We start from the raw sequence: 20,514 nt of genomic DNA on the forward strand, positions 1-20,514 counted from the left end.
AATATATTAAGCCCCTAAGTCTCCTATTCTCTACCAAGAAAATTGGACAAGGAAATTATCTATTCCAAATTGTAATACACAGCCCAGATTTTTAGTACTTAAGGTGGCAAAAAAATGGATTTCAAGATAACTTATTAACAATATACTTGTAGTTAAGAAAATGATTGTGGGGGCTGGAGAGATGCTGAGTCCAAGTTTGGCTTTCATCATCCATTGAAAAGTTCACAACTACCTGTAACTCCAGTTCCAGGAGATTCAATTCCCTCTTGTGGATTTCTATGGGCACATATTCTCACATGTGCTCATAACTACACAGAGATAAACACAAAATTAGTAAGTCTTAAAAGAAAAAGAAAATGGTTATATAGTGGCTATCACCCTTTAATACAGTTCCTCATATTGTGGTAACCCCAACCATTAAATTGTTTTTATTGCTACTTCATAACTAATTTTCTACTGTTATGAATCATAATGTGCATATTTTGGGAAACAAGGTTTGCCATAAAGGCTGTGACCCATAGGTTGAGAACTTCTTCTCTAAGGCCTACCTTGCAACTCCTTCTAATATAAACCATGTCATGTTGAGCAAGTCACATGATATCTTTGTGCCTCACACTAGTCAATTTTAAAATGGGACAAAAATACTAACATGAAGGTTGCCATAAGTATGGAAGTGTTAACTAGTATTTGTGCGTAGAGCTATTAGTTGAGTTAGACATTACAACCATTCTATTATTGGCATAATTGTTCGATTAAAGAAGGACACATTCAGGCCTTAATATTAAGTGACTCTACCCAAAATTTCTAATTATGGAAATGATACTTTCGAAGTTCACTATATAATAGCATTGCCATTATTAATATTTTTGGGTTCTGGGAATTGGACCTAGGGTCTTAAGCATGCTTTCAAATAAATACTCTGCCGCTAAGTTATCCTCCCAACTCATCACTGTTACTTATAATAAGACCAAAGAAACTATCTTGCAGTTAATATTTAGGCTTCAGATTCTGATGGAAGGAATAGCAACCATGAGCAATTAGATTGACTTCATTTTTTCTCCGGTTTTCTCTAATGTCTGTTGAGTGTCAAGAATTCAAGAATTAAGACGTACAAACTTGCTCGATTTGTGATGCTTTCAAATTTAGAGTAAAACAGTCTCCTGTTTTCCTTGCAGCATCACTTTCAATTTGTCTTGTGTCTATATTTTTCCCATTTTTGAAGACCTAGTATATTTTTATCCTGCTGAGAGTTGGAAGTTAATCCAAGCTTTAAAATAAAGAAAATAATAATTCGAACATACTTGGTTCTCAATAAACATTTTTCAGACTAAATTCCTAATATGAGCAGACAGTCCAGTGGCGACAGTCACAACCTTTGACTTTGGTCCTCATGACACTGAGTCTTGTAGGGGTCATTATTTCTACTGTACCAGAAACAAACCTGAGAACTAAAGGGTGTTGCTCAAGGTCAAGTTTTTTAGCAGGTGGCCCAGAAGAGATTTGACTGAGGTCCCTGTTCTTGCCCTGATTAACAGCATGATGCCTGGCCTTTGGTTATTCATGATGAAGAATTTTAATTCTCTTAGATGGTGTTGAGCGTTCTCATGCTTCATGTGTTGTATTAGCCCTGTCCCAGGTTACTCAGGTTCTTTCAGTATTAGCTTTTAAGGCTGGTTCAGCAATTGGATCCACAGGCAGGAATTCACATGCAGACACATCCTGGTAGAGAAGACTATGTAGTCAATTCTTTCCATGTGTTGCATCTTCCTCAAAGAACCAACAGAATGAATGTTGGTGGTAATTCAGAGGCAAATACATGTTCAGAATCTCACCATCTCATGCACTTGGAGCAACTAGGATACACCCAGATGTTATTACCATTCTACAATGAATATTGGTTGATTTAATAGAACCTAAAAAGATCACTGGACATTTTTAAAAGTGTGTTTAATGAAAAGACCATTTAGAAGCAACTTATTAGCTTCCAAATGCCTTTCAAAAATCCATGATGTGCCCTGATTAGAAAAAAACAAACAGACAAGGCTTTGAGATGCCACAGATCACAGAACTACCCACCTCTTTTCTGGTGCCACAGTTCTAGGCGTTAATTCATCCCTGGACATTTTGGAGCCTGGGGCCTCAGCCTTGAATCCCAACCCACAGAAGCTGGGTCTGAAGTCATTCTGGCAGCAGAAGGAGGTCCTAAAAGCATCTGATTATTTTTAAATGTGCTCTCATTGAGCTGCTTGCAGCTGTGAGTTAATTTTGTTTAAAAAAATAGCTTCTTTAAAAACCCAGGTTTTTAATCCCTCTGCAGAGCAGCTGTAGGACAAGTAAACTCACTTCCAAAGCCCAGTTTCCCTAAGAATCACTCTGAGAAGATGCCTTCCTGCCAGCAGGGAGTCAAGATGTGAGATCCTTCTTGGCTAATATGTGCAGATGGATGGATAGATAAGATGGATCAACCATAGATCTGAAAAACACGACAGCTGACTGGTTGCATCCTAAAGAGATTGTGATCCAACTCCATGGGGGTTCCTCAAAGTCTGTCTCATCATCCTTGGCAGGGCCTAGGCCCTCCACCAGGTTTCCAGACAGAGAAAGTATCCCTCCACATGGGATGGGCTCCTGAAATCCCCTCCTACACCAGGGATAAATATTGACCCACTACCAGGGGCCCCACAGAGTGCCAAGGCCTCCTCACTGATATCCACACTCAGGGGTCTGGATCAGTCCCATGCTGGCCTCCCAGACATCAGTCTGGGGTCCATGTGCTCCCCTTGCTCAGGTCAACTGCCCCTGTGGGTTTCACCAGCCTGGTCCCGACCCCTTTGTTCTTCATTCCTCCCTCTCTGCAACTGGGTTCCAGAGTTCAGCTTAGTGTATAGCTTTGGGTGTCTGCCTCTGCCTCCATCAGCCACTGAATGAGGGCTCTAAGATGGCATATAAGGCAGTCATTAGTCTCATTATAGTGGAATGGCATTTAGGGTTGCCTCTCCACCATTGTCTAGTGATGGGGGAGGTCCTTCTGTGTATATGATTGTCTTATTGTTTGACAAATAAAGTACTGCTTGGCCAATGAGGAAGCAAGATAGGTGGGACTAGGAGTCAAGGAGGATTCTGGGAAATGTAGTAAAAGATCCAGGCAGGAAGTGACATAGCAGGCCAACTCATTATATAATCAAGGACAAGAAGGAAGTCGTCTCTTTCTCTCTTCTTCCTCCTCTCTGTGGAGTCACCGTGTAAGCCCAGGAAGACAGGACACTTCTGTTGGAATCCGATATGTTAAGTCTTATAAAACATATAGATTTATGATAATTAAGAGTGAGCTAGCAGATGAGAAATCCTAGTCATTGGCCAAGCAGCCAATATTATACTATATTGTACCTAATATAAGTCTCTGTGTGTTATTTGGGTCCTTAACGTGGCAGCAGGTAGACTCTGGCGGCCTGGCAGAAAGCGCCCATGTGGCGGCAGGATTCAGGTGGCTTTGGAGAAAAGACTAATTGTTACAGCCTAGACTGTCAGTTGGTGTCAACCTTGTAGATCTTAGCCGGTAAAGGCTAGGCTCACTCCCAGACCTTTTTATACAAGAGAAAATTCAATTCCAGATGTGAGTGGCCTAAAATTTCCAATCTAGCTACTTAGCCCCCTGCAGCAACTGTAATCTACTTTTAAGAGCAATGTGGTGTGCAACAGTGGTGTCTGGCCCACCCTGCCCTCTGCAACCTTTTCTGCAGGGAGTATTAGCCATTGCCCTGTGCGTAGCAGGCTAAAGGGATAGGGTATTTGGTCACAGGCCTCTTTATTTCCCTCCACTCCATTTATGAATCACTCACTGTCTCTGTGGATTTGAAGTTCCTTCTCTCTTGCCATTAGCTATTTGTTTGAGAACACTCTCCCTCAGAAAGCATCCCTGATTGGACGGCTCATCACTCTCCCTCAGAAAGCATCCCTGATTGGACGGCTCATCACTCCCCCTCAGAAAGCATCCCTGATTGGACGGCTCATCCTCATCTTAGTACCATGTTTACAATTTATTTATGATTTGTGGATCTATGTTTCCCACATACTTCTCCTGCAAGCCCACACTGCCCAAATCTCAAGGGTGCTCTCGATGCTGGCTTCTTTCATCAGTGTGAGAGAGTCAATGTCTTTGTGAGTCCTCCCATGAGTCCGTGCCGTGAGAATGAGTCATAATGACAAACAGTAATCAATCCCATCTCTGTCACTGCCCTGTTAGCTACAGGGTGGCTCTGCCAGTCACTTGCCAATCAATTTCACAGAATGTAGGTTGTGCCTCACCCAATTCAAGCCTCCTAATTAATGGAGTGACAAAATTTTGACATTTTGTTGGCTTCTCTGGCTCTTGTGGGAATTTCAGGAAGAGGGTTGAGGGAAGTAGGGGCTAAGCAGGATGGCATGGAGCGAAGATACTCTGACTGAAAGGATCTTCAGCAGTTTTTGGTTAATGGCAATTTTTGAAATAAAATTTATTTTCTAATTATAAAAGTAATGTGTCCTTGAAATACATCTTTTTAAAATACTGCAATTCACAAAACATAAAATTCAAACCAGTTAATCTGTTTTTTTTTTACATAAAACACCCTCAATGTTGTCTACTTTAAATGGCTTGCATTATGTAAAATCACCCCAAAATTAAGGCAGACCTCAGATGGTCCATTTATCTGCCCATCTGCACAAATAAGCTACAAATGTCACCAGACACAAGGTCTTACTCCACCTCTCTCTCTGTTCTGCCTTCTGAATGTTTGTTATAAGGCTGGTTTCTGCTGTGGTCACAAAATCTCTTCCAAACTTATCCAACTACATGGCTTTGGTTGTGGGATCTAGACTGTATGAGACACCAGTGCCTGGTGAGTGTGGATTGACTAAAGAGCTCCACTTTAACTGTGCCAAATGCAGTTATTTGACAGCCTCTGGGTCAGACTTTAAAGTCAGGATGATGAGACAGCTGAGAGAATGTTTGCCAAAGTGTACAAAATTTCAAGTCATCCTATGGGATGACTAAATTTGGGAGACTTAAAGTAGAACCCAGGGACTGAGACTATCAGACGGTTTTTCTTTCTCCCAACAATAACAACTTGTGGAACTCAAGTCAGTTTCAGAGAGCTGCACAGAGAACAACCATGCTGCTTGTGGTGTAAGGCGGCGGTGGGGTGACAAGATGGCAGTTACTGTATTGATCATGTTTTTCCTAGTCCAGCAATTTTACATTAAGGGAAGAATTATTTGAAGCAATTTTACTGTACAGTTATAAGCACATAGCTACATTTTGTATCTGTGTTTTGTGACCTCTATCTCTCTGTGAATAGCTATCAAAAATTCCAAGAGCATATAAAAGGAGGCATGGAATTTAAATGATACCTGTATGTGGACATTCCATAGCACATTTTATCTTTCACATTTACAAATTAAGGTGCCATAAGCACTCATGAGTGTATGTCATTGCCCACATTCAGGTTTGTTTCCATAGGATAGAATACCACAGGTGGAATTCATGAGTCAAAGCATAAAAACAAAATTTTTGTATACTTATTAAAACTTGCCTGTTACAAATAGTGTGCCAAATTTATACTCTGGCAATAGAACAAGTGGGCATATTTAAGTATTTACACCTGACAATATTTTTAAAATCCCTGAGGTATTAAAAATTGTCAAGATGTGAAGTTAAATCTATGGGAGAAAGTAAGAGAAAATTATAATTTACTAAGAACTCAGCATTTAGAATTTGTTACTTGGTGCTTTTCAATTCTTCCTTCTGAACCTCTCCTATGAAAAAACAGAAAATAAGATTTTCTTTGCCTGCAGATAACAACTAATACTGCTTGAAGATGGTGCTGTCCAGCCATTCCTGTGAACTGCGCCATTTCCTCCTGGTCATTTGAACTCAGGAAGTCAACAGAACTTACAGGAAGATCCTGAAACTTCCAAGATTCGCCAAGTCCCTTATGAAGATTACATAAGTGATAACTCTCCAAGCAATTCAGCTTCCTATAGGTGCTACAGAGGGCTGCAGGTACACAGATTTCCTGGGAAGTCACCCATGCTTGGGTAGACTTGTAATATAACTGTCTTCTGTCACTCATGCTTTTATAACTAATCTCTCAAAGGGACTTTCAACCATGATGTCGTGTGACCCCAATAAACTTACTGATTCACTAAATAAAACATGAGTAGGACTGTTTCTTTGGGTTGTTTTTAGTGCCTTATTGGGGACGAATAGAAATCTGCTTACATCACCCCAGAAAAAGTCACACAGTAGATGGACACTATGCTCTCAGCTAATACTGGCTCTCTGACATGTATATGGCATAGTTTAAGCATGTCTGGCCAAGTACAGAGGTAAATGCACTGGATCATGTAACACAGAAGAGTACCAGAGATGACCATATTCAAACATTGTGGTACCCGGGACTCTGTCTCTCCTTTCCTTACTCTGGCTTGTTGATGTCCTCGCCTACTGAAAGTCGGGATTCTAGGACCTCAGCTGGGTGGCTTCTGAGTATGCATTTTCTCACCCTCCCCACAGAGAAGCTACCTCAAGTTCAAAACCTCTGCTTGGCGGGGATGAGTCAACTGGCAGATACTTTGCTCTATGAAGTGTTGTGGGGATACCCAGCTCCTGCATAATTGATTGATTGATAGCCTCTCCTGTCCTGCATAAATAGAGCTCAAGTTTGTTCTCTCTCTCTCTCTCTCTCTCTCTCTCTCTCTCTCTCTCTCTCTCTCTCTCTCTCTCTCTCACACACACACACCACACACACACACACACACACACACACACACACAACTGAACTGAAACCAATCTAATTATAAATCCTTCACTTTCACTTACTATACATTAAACACTATCATTAGAAAGGGTACCATATCATTATACATGCTCCTTCTTATCAGTTGTCCTTATAACCTCATACTGTGGCCAAACACTGCTCTTGTTTGCCACTCATCCCTGAGAGAAACACTGTTTCAGGTAGGCCACTGTCATGTTTCTTTCTGAGCTGCAACTTAGCTTCTGGAACTGTTGGGACTGTCAGAGAAGGGGCAGGGGGCGGGGAGGCAGATGCTGAAAGAAAGAAGCAGATGTCTTCAGCCCTTTCCTGATCAACCAAATCTCACCTTCATTCTAGGAAGATATCTTGAAACTCTGTGTGTTCCTTTTTTTTTTGTCTTTTTGTCTTCTGTAATTTAGAAGAGTAGACTAACACGACACAAAGTATCCAGAAAGGTCCCAGATTTAGAGAAGAGATGCCAGTTCTAGACTCCCACTCATATTATCTTGTGATCTAGATAGATAATGGCTGAGAAATTATGTCAGTTTGCTAGGATTAGAGGCCCATCTAATTCCATGGGGAGGGGGTCTCCAGATTCAATCTCCCATATTCTGAGCTAGTTGTCATCCCAATTACAGAAAGGTATGTCAGACCTTCAGGGAAGGTATTTGCTTTAAAAGAAAATAAGCTAAGATGAGTATCCATGTAGCCTTAGAGGAAGCTTATCTCACCATCTCCTTGAAAGAGATGGATATGCATCAAATCACAGGAGGCAACAGGAGCAGCTGGGGGCAGTGGTTGAACTGGGGGGACTAGGGAGACCATCAGCATTACATCATATAGCTGCTCTATGCCCAAGTGCCTATTCGCTGCAAGATGTTAGGAATAAAGCAATAACATGCCCAGTAGCCACAGACTTTACATGGATAGCAGTCTGGTGGGGAATATGAACAGTGAGAAAACATTATGGGCATGATGGCTATTTCAAAAGGTGAAGGTCAGATAGGTTGAGAATGCAGAGTCCATTTCTGGGAGAAGGAAGGGCCTCTCATAGAGGAGAACGGCAGGCATGAAGGATGAACAGAAAATCTTCAGAGCGTGGAGAGTGGTGTGTGCTCTAATCCAAGGAAGGAGCATGTACAAAGACCTGGAGGGGGGACAAAGTGGTGACTGGCAACCTCAAAGCCAGTTCCCTAGTGTGAACATGAGACACAAGGGGAAGGGTGGAATGGGGGTCTGGAGAGACACGTGGAGGCCAGAATAAGCAGAGCTCCATAAGCTACACTGAGGAATTTGATCTTTATCCCAAGAACAATATGGAGCATTTAAAGCAGGGAGCGGTAGAATAATAGCTGCATTTTTAAAAGATTGCGCTGACAGCGGCAGCCAGAGAAGCCAAATGTACTGAACAGTCTCTTAGGAGACCCTTGTACTCGCCACATAGCTTGGGTGTGGGAGTAGAAGGAGGGAGGACTCCGAATTTGCTTCCATCTGTCTCTAAACCATAGATACCAGGATATGCAAAATCAAACCTAAAGTCTGCTCATGAGTAGAGTCTCTGAGAATTAAAGAGAGAAAGAAATCCAAATCACCTCCTGTTTGCTAGGAGGAAATTACAGAAGTGAGTCTACAAAAGAAAAATAAAATTAGTTGTAGTAATTCTAATTCACAGACACTATTTCCTGGCCAGATGCTGTGGTGGAAAAATCGCAGAAACACCCACTAAAATCATAAATGAAAATCACATATTCGTAACATTTAATGAGAATACAGGCTGAATTTACAGCCGCTGAACGTGCAATATGGATGAAGATGTTGATTTACCCATGCAAGACGGAAATATATATGATAGAGGAAAACAATAGCCAGAAATGTGATAAACATTTGCATGAAAATGAATCACGAGAAAAATTTGAGACTTCTTTAATACTTTATGCACCAAATTATCTTCAGGGCAGTCAAAAAGAAATAGTAATAAATAATAATAGGGTGTTTTCTTGCTGTTATTTATTTATTTCTGTTGACAAAACCTCTGTTGACTTCAGTGGAAGCTCAGCCTCCAGAATGTGGCCCAGGAAATTTATAGTCTGTAACTCAGAGAGCTAAGACCTTGAACATCAAGAAAATCTCCTACCCTTGTTTATATACACTGTTCTTTATCACAAAGGAAGAGCTGGTACCCATTCCAAGTAACCAAGCATTATGCAAGGAATATTCTGACTCACCCAGCATCCTTAATCAGTAAATGCTGTGCCAATGGAAAGAAAGTGGAGAGAAGTCACAGCATCCATTAATAAAAAATGACTGGGGCTTTCTATCAACAGAAGCATCATTAGGAAATCTATGGTAGGAAAATAGTGGGCTGTAGATTTGGGGTGGTGAGGATGGCAACAGAATACTAACATTTATATGCAGTCTTAGCCACTGCCTTAGCATGATGCTGGATTTCAGGTAAGCGCTCATGTACACTCATGTACATAATATAGAATCCCGTATTTCCAGTGCCTTGCTTAATTCCCAACGACAACCACAAAATAGAGGACTACCATGCATATCCCTTCAGTTCACTTTGCAGTCTTCCAACATAAATATTCCTAACAGGCAATTGATTGCTCTTTTCTGATCCTGTCCTCCATGAAGGTGCTGGTCAATTTTTGTCAAAAGATCAGTCAAATATGACAGGAAAGAACCCATCAGATTTAATCTAATCATTTCTGAACGATCTCCTCTTGGCTGTACTTCCACTCCCAAGCCTGAAGTCTTGAGTAAATGATGATCTCATGATTCATCTTTCAGTAAATGGCGCAATCTCTATTTCATCTGAGGAGCTTGACCACACAGCACACTTGAAATTTCAAAGTAACAGCATTAACTTTAGGAAGAACAAGGCAGTTGTGTTCTCATAGCGGAAAACCTCCCTGAATATGTCACCTAGTATGCTAAAGGGACTTGTCATACACTGAGGATGAGGAAAAATAAGTTCACGTGAAATCTTAACAAATGGTTGAACAAAACCCACAAAAGTTGCTATTGCTTTTCACACATCAATAATGCTTGTCGCCCGTGGATTAATTAATCACATTCCATTTTAATAGCATTTCTGCTCATTATTAACCCAAGCATAGCCCATAACATTACTTGAGTTTCCATAAGTAAATTAATGCAAGGTTATCTAATTTACAGAGGACAGCATCAAATCCCTTGTCTGGGTTGCCCTGGAAGCCCTTGAGCTGGAGATTAAACATAATATCAATGGTTAAAATGAATTGAAAACACTTCTGTTTCCCATGACTTGTCTCTAAAATATCATAATTCTCATACCAATTCAGTAAGTTATGTTGCCTCTGATGGAAGTAGCCTTTTCACCTAGATTCTCTCCTTAAGTGGAAACTAGACTGGACACATAGTGTTTCAAATCTCTCCCCAGATTAGGAACCAAGGACTATACTGGTTTTGATATGAAGGCGGAGCATACTACATCCCCCCAGTCCTATTTAATACAGTCTTCTGTTGGAATTGCAGGATTTATGTCACTATTATAGAAAAGCTCATTTTGACTATAACACAAACATGACCTAATAAATGACTTCAAGATGCTGAAAAGAAATTTGGCCAAGACAAATAGGTGTTCAACAAGGCTTCCCCAGCACACTCATTTTGCTATATGGAAAATGAACCAACCGAGGTTAATGTACACCCAGTGAAATTTGGAATCATGGTCTAATGCTTTTGGAACAGTACCTGAACTGAGCAGTTTTTGATTTCCCTGCTTTTGCCTCTACTGTGTAGTCTCGACAAAATGACCAAAATAACCTTTCTAAAACAACGATCTCATCACCCCACTCCTCTGCTCACAGCCCTCCCATGCCTCCTATTCCATGGACAGAGCCCTCTCATTAATTTTACCCTCCCTTTCTCCAGCCCTGGTGGACACTGTGTCTTTAACAGACCCTCTCCAGATGCACCAGAGGACATTTGTACAAGCTATGCCTTCTGACAAGACAGCCCTTCTTCACACCATCTACAAGGGCAGATTGCCCATTGCCCCATAAACTGTGCTTGAGAGTCACCATCTAACCCTTTCCAACCAACTCCAAGCTTCATTCCACCCTGCACATTCCACAGCTCAGTACTCTGCTACATTCTAGATTCTTTCTGCAGCATTGCTCATCTTTCTCTAATATTCTACCCAGGCTATCCATGTATCATGTTCATCATCTATCTTCCGTGATAGAATGTAGACTCTATACAGCCTATTGTCTTCAACTCCTGTGTGCTCAGAACATAGAATGCATGGCACACACTTTATACTTAACAATAGTACATGAATGAATGAATGAATGAATGAGGAACAAATGGCTGAATCCCAAGTTCTTGACCATGGGAGACACATAACTCATTGAAAATTCAGAGGTATGTAACTTAAGTTTATGATTACATTCCATGTTTTCTCATCTGTGAAATGAAGTCATTATATTCACAGAGCTGGTGTAAAGATTAAAACAAAAAGAAAACTGAAGACACTGCCTTTCTTGCAAGTTTATTATTATGAATCTTAAGAATAAGAAAAACAAGAATAAGCTGGGCTTGGTGGTGCAAATCTATAACCTATGCTCTGCTCCGAGGTCTGATATAGGAAGATCACCAATTCACAGCCAATTTAGACAACTAAGTAAGAACTTCTCTCAGAGTAAAAAGTATGTGTGTATGTATCAGACTGATTACCTAACATGAATTAAGCCCTAGAATCCACACATAGTGCTATAAAAATGAAGAAGGAATAAGAGGGACAGAGAGAGGGAGGGAAGTAGGAAGGGAGGAGGTATGGAGGAAAAGAAGGGAAGGAAAATAATAATAAAATTTAACATTTGTATAGAATTCTCCTCCTTATAGAAGATATGGTTCTTCTCATTAGACCTACACAAGGATACTCCTAACCTTTGTTCCAGAAAAGAAATAACTAGATCCTCCTGTCTGTCTGTGTCAGTTTCAGAAGCATCCACTAAACATCAACATGGCTGTGAAGAAGCAGGGCAGATTCAAAGAGCAGCTCTCAGACTCTAAGGCCATTGATTTGTTCTCAGTATTAGAGAGAGGAAATAGTCAAGTCTCTAACAAGCTGAAAGGCTTGTGGCATCTCATGCTTGGTTATTTCTTTCCAGAGTCCAGACATCACCCTATAGTGTGGTTCGAACAAAGGCAGCATCAGTCTTCATCATCCATTCCTCCTTTGAGATACCAAAGAAGTCACACTCAAGCATAGCATGATGATTCTTTGACTGCAACACCAATGCATAGCCTATAATTATTCATTTATGACCAGATAATTTCCCAGCACGTTTCTGTGAATCTCCACACAGAGACAGGGGTTTTATTTTTTTCGAGTGCATGTGTGTGTTCATGTGTGTGCAATTACATGTTTGTATGAGTGTGCCAGTTTGCAAGCCAGAGGACCACCTTGAGTATCCTTTCTGTGCAGCCATCCACATTGTATTTTGAAACAGGTTTTATTATTAGTCTTAGACGTGTTGGTTAGTCTAGGCCGACTGGCCAGAAACCACAGGGATCTACACGTCTCAGCCAACACAGCTCACTGGCACACCCCTCTATGCCCAGCATTTTTACATGGGTTCTAAGAATTGCACTCAGGTCTGTAAGCACTGTACTGGTTGAGCCATCTCCTCACCCAAGCTTGCATCTCATTTACGAGTGCTTTCCATGGCCTAATTTCATCTTGTTTACATTGTTGATGTTTAGTAAATCCTTGATGAGTAACTGAGAGTGAACAACACGGGTGTGTTTCCTGCTGCTGCCAACAGTAGCTTGCAATACAACTGATCTCCTTTCCTTTCTACTAAAGTAATTAGAGCAAAAGCAGATGTCTATAGCAGCATGCACCACCCTTCTCATCCTCCATGATTGTGCTAATTGGGAAAGTAGGTCCCCAGAATGTTGTGAGCAAGAGAATTACACATTTAGGAAATGCTGAATTAAACAAACTTAAGCAGACTCTTCCCCTACAGCCTTCAACACACTAATAGACATTACAAGTTTTTGAAGTTTAGGTGGTATCTGTAGTAGCATTTTGTAAATGTGTTGGTCCATGTGCTCCTCCGCACACAGTGTACCTACCAGGAAAAGTTTCTTTTGTGGAGCTTCTTAGGTCAAGTTTTCTAGGGAACATACTTATATGTAACAAATACAGTAAAGGTCTTCAAAATCAGAATCAAGGGCTGGAGAAATCAACAGGTAAAAGTGCCTGATGACTTGAGTTCAAATCCTGGGACACACATAGTGGAAGGAAAAAGCTGGCACCTGTCAGTTGTCCTCTGAAACACACACACACACACACACACACACACACACACACACACACACACACACACACGATAAATAAGAAATGTTAAAGCTAACAGTACATGGATCACAGGGCAATTTTTGTAGGCTTCCTATTCCACTCATTGCTGGTTTGTCTGGGGCTACAGATCACTTACCTACAAAGAGTTATTTTGGTAACTACTAAGACAAGACTAAAATATATGCCTGTGGTTTATTTATTTTTAGGCTTTATTATTGGCATAAAGCCTTATCTAATCTTGGTTCTTCAACCAAATACCCATGACTCTTTGCAGACGAAGTCACTAAACTGAAGAAATGAAGAGGAGCAAGGGACATGCTTGCCTCCCTGGTCTTGGCACAGGTTCTACAACTTCCTTTTACCTCTACAAGTGGAAATTTACTATCAAAAGGGAAACATTACCCAAAGTCCTTTATCAGATGTGAAATGGTCATCTAAGCAAGAAGCATCTCGTTAAATTGAGATGAAAGAATTGAATTCCACTCTGCCTACCTAATGGCTTAGTTTCGTGGTAGCCAATTATAAGTACTAGAGTTTCCATATCAAACAGATGTGTTGAGTAAATACCCAAAGATGACAAGAGGAAAGAATTTCTGGATTGGATACAGGTTTTAGCAAATAGGAGATGAGAAACTACAGAGTGTAAGATCCTGATAGCAGGCAAAGGCACAGTCAAAACACAGCACACTAGGCCTATCACTCGAGCCTCACAGAGCCTCATCTCTGCTCCACCCCATACTGTCATCTTGAACTTAACCCCCAGTGGAGAGGGGATGAACATTTTCCTGATCACCTCTGTGCATCTGATAGACATCCCCATGTATATTCACACAAAGCTTGTCACCATTGCTACAATAATGTAAATTCTATTTTTTCAAGCTACAGAAATATTCAGACATTTGCCTAATACTCAGGCCCCTAACTATAGATAATTTACAAATCTTTAATGGAATTGATTGACTCTGAGATTTAGTCAACTTAAGGAAACTCGTTTCTGAACCTTAAATCTGGAGTCCCATACTAGATCCTGGTTCCTTTTCTGTTCCCTGTTCTGTTGATTCCTGATAGTCACAGGACCCTTTATATGCCATTATCAGAGGCAAAGATGCTGCCAAGGGCATCTGATTATGGAATATTTTGATAGGAGGATTTTAATTGAATCTTGAATGAGTCTTCAAGCTTCTGAGGGGGGCTCGATGCCTCCAGATGAGCAGAGATGACTATGGGCCCCCAGGGTGAGTCTTCACCCCCTCAAGCTCACCCACGGATCTCTCTCCAAGCTGTTATTCCTTTGTCTTCTTAAGGAGCTCTGCCTTCCTCTGGATCCTCTCCAGCACGAAGCCCACTCATTTCCTTGACTTGCAATGTCCTCTTGAAAACTAAGTAATAGAAGCAGATGCTCGAGCTCACACACATATTTTCTCACTCAAACACTTATCACAGCTTCCCACCCAAAGCTGAGGCAGGATCTGCTGGGAAATTCACAATCTCTACCCCACAAACAAAAGTTACTTAGGCTGTTCTGGTGGCTTCCATAAGTATAGCTTTCAATGAAATCTAAAATTTTTACTTCTGAAGCCTGTGTCCATCCTCTCTGTTTTGACACGTATACATCACCTGCTGAAGACCAAATATCCTTTTCTCTTCCATCACCCTCACATGGAGGGTGAAGGGGGACATTCTTTTGCCTGGAGAGAGATGAAGCCTATTAAGTGCCTAGAATGACCTACATAATGACCTGTATATGCTTGATCTGTCTTCTACATTCAGGGTGTAGGGGGAGAAAAAGACACAAAGAACAAGCCATTTCTGGTTGTTTCCCTAAACTAAACGACTTTATACTTCGCCATGACCCTGCTTATAATTGTATCATCTACTATGTATCAAATCCTTTCAATGCTAAAGACTCCAAAAAGCACACCATTACAATAACCTTGGATGTCTTATGGAGGGACTGATTCCCACTAAATGAATACAATTAATTAATTAAAAAGACTCACATCCAGTATTTCATGTGACTGCTGTTTATCTCCCATGGCATATACAAACTTTTTTAAAAGAAATTGCGGGAAATGTCAAGACCCTTACTTGTTACAATTTAATTTTGTGCTGCTCAGGCAATTACAGTTCAATGAATGATGATTCTAACACATCCAAGTTTTCATTACTCTTTGCTTAATTTGTCAGTTAATGCCTTTGAGTTCTGCAGTTTCCCCAGCAGTCTTAACTTGCCATTAAAAACCTGTCAAGGAAACACAACCTTCTGATTGCAGCCGGGTTTAAAGACTGCATATATCCTTTCATTGTTAAGACAGTTAGATCTCACTCCTCGACCAAAATATTCCTACTTCAAGAATTCACAGTTAGGAAAGATAGCAATAATTCCAGATTAGTGTTTTTTAAATGTAACTGCACTGCAATAAATACCGGAAATAAGAGTCCATGCTTAAGATACTATATATCACACAAATGTTACTTTCTATGGTGTTTCTTAGTGGTTTATGGTTACCTGATAGATGTTGGACTTTTACATTCCTTTCCATGTCCCAGGCATCTATTACATTTACACGTTTATACATCTCTAATATTTTTGCAATACATTTTCCTGAATCAGCTGATGACATTTAATAGAATATTTAAGGCACAATATAAAACCTCAAATGTTCTTGCTTATTCTAGTAGGGGGTGCACATAGATTGGATTTCAAATTAAAACCTACGGTGGTATACCTGACATTTTTGCTTCTGCTGTGAATATTGAAATATGACTGGATGCTCCTTATGCAATACTGCAGCATCAGTACAAACAACAAGCTTTTGTGCTTGGGAGCAAGCAAGATGATTAAGGAGCTATTAATGAAGGGAAACAAAACCAGAGTGCTAGAATGTAATAGTCCATGAAATCCTTATTGGTAGAAAGGGAATCTGCAGTAAATAAATATTAACCTAAATGCTATGGAAAACTTAAAACAAAGTATGGGGAAATGTGTTCTTTAAACTAAAATATAGGTTAAAAATCGCTGACAATGTAAGGAAAGTCGATTTGCATACAGCAGGGCTCCATCTGCTGTGGAAAGTATAAGCTGCAAGAATGATTTAATATTTAATAGAAGTAGTAGCCGTTGTTAATTATAATTTGCACATTTACAAATCAGCACTGATAGCAATACAAATTATGAAATATAAGGGTGTTCTGCCGGATACTAGGGAAAATAAGATGACAGACAAAGTTAATGGAGTATCCCTAACCACAGCTCTGTCAGAACACATCAGAGAACTAATCCAGTTACAAAGAGCCTGCAATGGAAAATCTATTTAAAATATTAAAATGCTGTTTGGTAAAAGCTTTTTCATAGTGCATTTTACTTAAACAGTTGCTTATTGCTCATGGGTCATTAGCCATATACCCAAATGCATTCTGCAAACTGCCATTTAAAAGAATAGTAGAAATTAAAGAAGAAATATATTTCCATGGCTCTTTTTTTCCCTGACATATATAAAGTGTTTGGTGATGTCTAGTCCAGCAATAGAAAACCTGTCATATGATCTCACAATAAGTGGCTAGCTGTGGAATTAAGCACTGGGCTTTGCCTACACTGAACTGAACCATTGCACACAACTTTTCCCTCTAGACCTGATCTTATTCCCATTTATATTAGATGCTAATTGTGATAATACAAGGAGACTCTTATTTAGTAGGACGACAGACATTATCATTAATTTTTTTCATGAATCTTCTATGTCACCCCATTTCTCTTATCCTTGTATAATATGGATTAACAGAGGAAGCATTTCATCCACAGTGTTTGAATGGTAACTCTTTCCCCTCTAAATAACAGACATTGCTAATTTTAGCCTCTGGATTCTCTAATTTATGGGTTCTTTATCCATCCTCCTTCAATTCACCATGATTAGAGAACCTTTGCTCCATGACCATTATCGCTAATGCATGCTAAGGATGTTTTCACATCTTTGAAAAAAATATGAAGAACAATGACAGTACCAAACATTCATCTGAAAATATATAAGCCTAAGTGAGTCAAATTATTATAGATCACACTTAAATGTGAATTTGGTTATTATCAAATTACATCAGGAAACATTAGCACTTATTCATTTCAATTCAATACACATTATCAAAGTATTTGTTGGATTGTGGCAAAGGTCAAAACTGTCAGTCTTTGCTTCAAAAATTTCCAGGAGATGTTTATTTCAAGCATGTTAAAAATTAATTTGGATATTTTAGACAGTGTGCCTACCAGTTCTTACTGTCTTACTTTTAGTGGTTCTATGCCTTTATGTTACTTGATTAATTCCTCTGTTAATCCTAACTTTCAAAATTCTTTCATATATTTATCTATTTTATTTGTTCTTGGATTTGCTTGATGCATTTTTCTTCCCTTGATACATCTAGCACATATGTTCACAGTTATAACCCAATAATGGGTCCATGAGATATAGTTCCATTAATCTGAGACCAAAATGAATATTTATTAGTTAAAAACAAGCAAAAAAATATATTGAAAACATCTGTGTACTAGAATGGAACTTCATCAGAAAGTATCTGTCTTTATCAGAATTCTAGGTGGGAACACATACACACACACACACACACACACACACACACACACACACACACACACACACTACAATGAGGTTTCCTGAGAATTATTCTATAGACCTGGTATCATTCAAGTTATAGTTTCAAACATACATTTTTTTGCATCTGGAGATATACATAGCATTAGGTTTGCTCCTACTTGTATTAAGTAGCATCCATCAAATTCTCTCTGTAATACAGCACCAGTTAAGCATCCAAGGTTCTCATAACAAAAGAATGATAGTGTGAATATGAAGAAATATTCTGTCAGGTATGTATGAGTGAAAACATGAACAAATCAAATCAAAAGGTTACCCTGCCTCCCAAGCATTAGTGTTCTAAAAATATTAGTTTTAGAATATAAAATAATTAAAAAATATAATATATGCTATATGATCAAGCAACAAGAGGCTGCCAACTATAACCAGTCATATATTAACATACACACAGCAATTGTTCTGAAACAATACTGCATTAAAGTTTGAAATCTGTGGGAGTTCAATTTCTAATGATAGGTTCTTGATTTCAAAACAATCCTTAAAAGAATAATAATTGTCATGAATATATTTTGGGCCACATATGTGAATTCATTAAAACTACAAGCAAGCACAGAATAATGAATTCAAACTTTAGAAGGTGATAAACCAGTAGAGCCATGTACTTGCATAAGCTTTCCCAGATGGGTGATAGGTGACTGCTATTTCCAGAACAAAGAGCTAGGAGGCTAAGATGCTGAGCAGAGCCTTTCCCATGCTGATCATACCAGATGGAGAGAGATCCAAGTCTAGAGCCCTCTGAAAGGGAGTGACCAGCACTTCCCTTAAGCTTTAGAACAACAATAAACAAAGCATACACCCAGTTCTAAGTGAACTAAAACTCTGTTTGGATCATAGCAAACTTGGATGGATGCCCCCTTAGCTACAAGTTAGAAGTCAAAATAATTTTTCTTTGGTATAATACGACATCACTGTATATGAAAATTACCTTTCAATATTTTCATATAGAGTGATTCAAGTCAGCCAAAAAAAAATCAGGATATAAACAAGCAAAAAAATGTTGTCAGATCCTAAGAGACATATCCACAGGCAGTTTATATGGTCCATTTTCTTATCTCTGAGATAAATTTTGAGAACTGTCATCTTAACTCTATGAAGTGATCCTGTCCATGAACATGTACATTTGTAATTTAAAGACACCTTAGAAAGGAACTTTAAGACTATAAAACTGGAAATTCTGGAACTAATAAATACTATAGACAGACTCAAGAACTTGATGGCTAGGCAAGGAAGAGTAGAGTTCTCCTTCAATCCTAGCACCTGGGATGCAGAAGCACACTGATCTCTGAAGTCAACGGCAGTCTGATCTATGTAGCATGTTCTAGGCCATCCAGGATTACATAGTGAGACCGTGTCTCCAATAAGTAGTAACAATACTGACATTATGTTATTATTATTAATTATTTTCCACAGCTGAAATTAATTGCAAAACAGTCAACCAAAAAATCCTTAGTAATTTGGAATGTAGATATGTTTAAGATATTTAAAAAGATATACTAATATATCAACAGAAACTATCAATAGATCAGTAAAAAAAAATCCAGAATGAAGTACAGAGCATAAATGAAAGTAGGTGAAAAACAGAAAAGAATGTAAAAAAATACAGAAATTTCAATTCAAAGTTTTAATCTGTCTTAAAGTCCCAGAAGAAAGAAAGGATAAGCAGAACTATAACTTGAGATATTGATGACAGAGAATATTTAAAACTGTAGAGAAACACTGATCATGTTTTTGAAAAGTACAGTAAATTTTAAACAAGGGAAACATTAAATATTACAAATATAATTATATCATAAATTAAAGAAAAAAGTTAGTCTTGACCTCAGTGAGACTGACTAGTGACTTCTTCATGAAAATGGGAAAGGTATTAGATGACAAAATAATTTTTCAAAGTGTGGGAAATAAAAATTTTATGCCCAGATAAAACAGTACTCAAAAATAAAAACAAAAACACAATGCTTTTCAGACAAAACTTAATTTAGACTTGAACTACTATAATACTAATATTTTAGGCAAAAATTTTATAATAAGGATAATTTAAAGACCCAAATGAATTGACAAATATACTATGTTCATGAACAGGGCCATTTAATATAGTTAAGAAAATAGTTCTCAAATTTTATCTCAGAGACAATTCAACTTACTCATAGTTCAAGCCAAATATTTGAGAAGATTAATAAATTAATTGTAATTAACATATAAGCAAAGCACTGAAAACAACTAAGACACCCCTGAGAAAGGCATTCATCCAATCAAAACCCACAAAGAGATGAAAGAGAAAGAGCCACCAGTGCTAACGAATCATAGGATTCTAATGTTGAAAGAAAAGGTAAATCACAAAAGTCAAGATAGAGAATTGTCTACAGACTTGTAACTTCTAAAACATTTTAAAATTACAAATGATTGTACTACACTTTGGAACTACAGAAACTTAAAGAGGCAAGCATGACAGACAGACAGTCAGATGTACCCTATCAATACAATGTTTAACTATGGTTTTACTTTCTAGAGTTTTTTGTTACATGTGGCCAGTCACAGATCAAACATTAAGTAGAAAAATCAAGAAATAATTCAAAAGTTTCTAAACTATGTACTATTCTACATAGTGCAATAAAATCATATACTATTTTATTCTCTCTTTCCTAATAAAATTAATTATCAATTTGTCCCATAGAGGATCCATGGGGTATATGCTATCTAGCTA

Source organism: Cricetulus griseus (genome assembly GCF_003668045.3).
Source record: "Cricetulus griseus strain 17A/GY chromosome 1 unlocalized genomic scaffold, alternate assembly CriGri-PICRH-1.0 chr1_0, whole genome shotgun sequence".
Taxonomy (NCBI): Eukaryota; Metazoa; Chordata; class Mammalia; order Rodentia; family Cricetidae; genus Cricetulus; species Cricetulus griseus.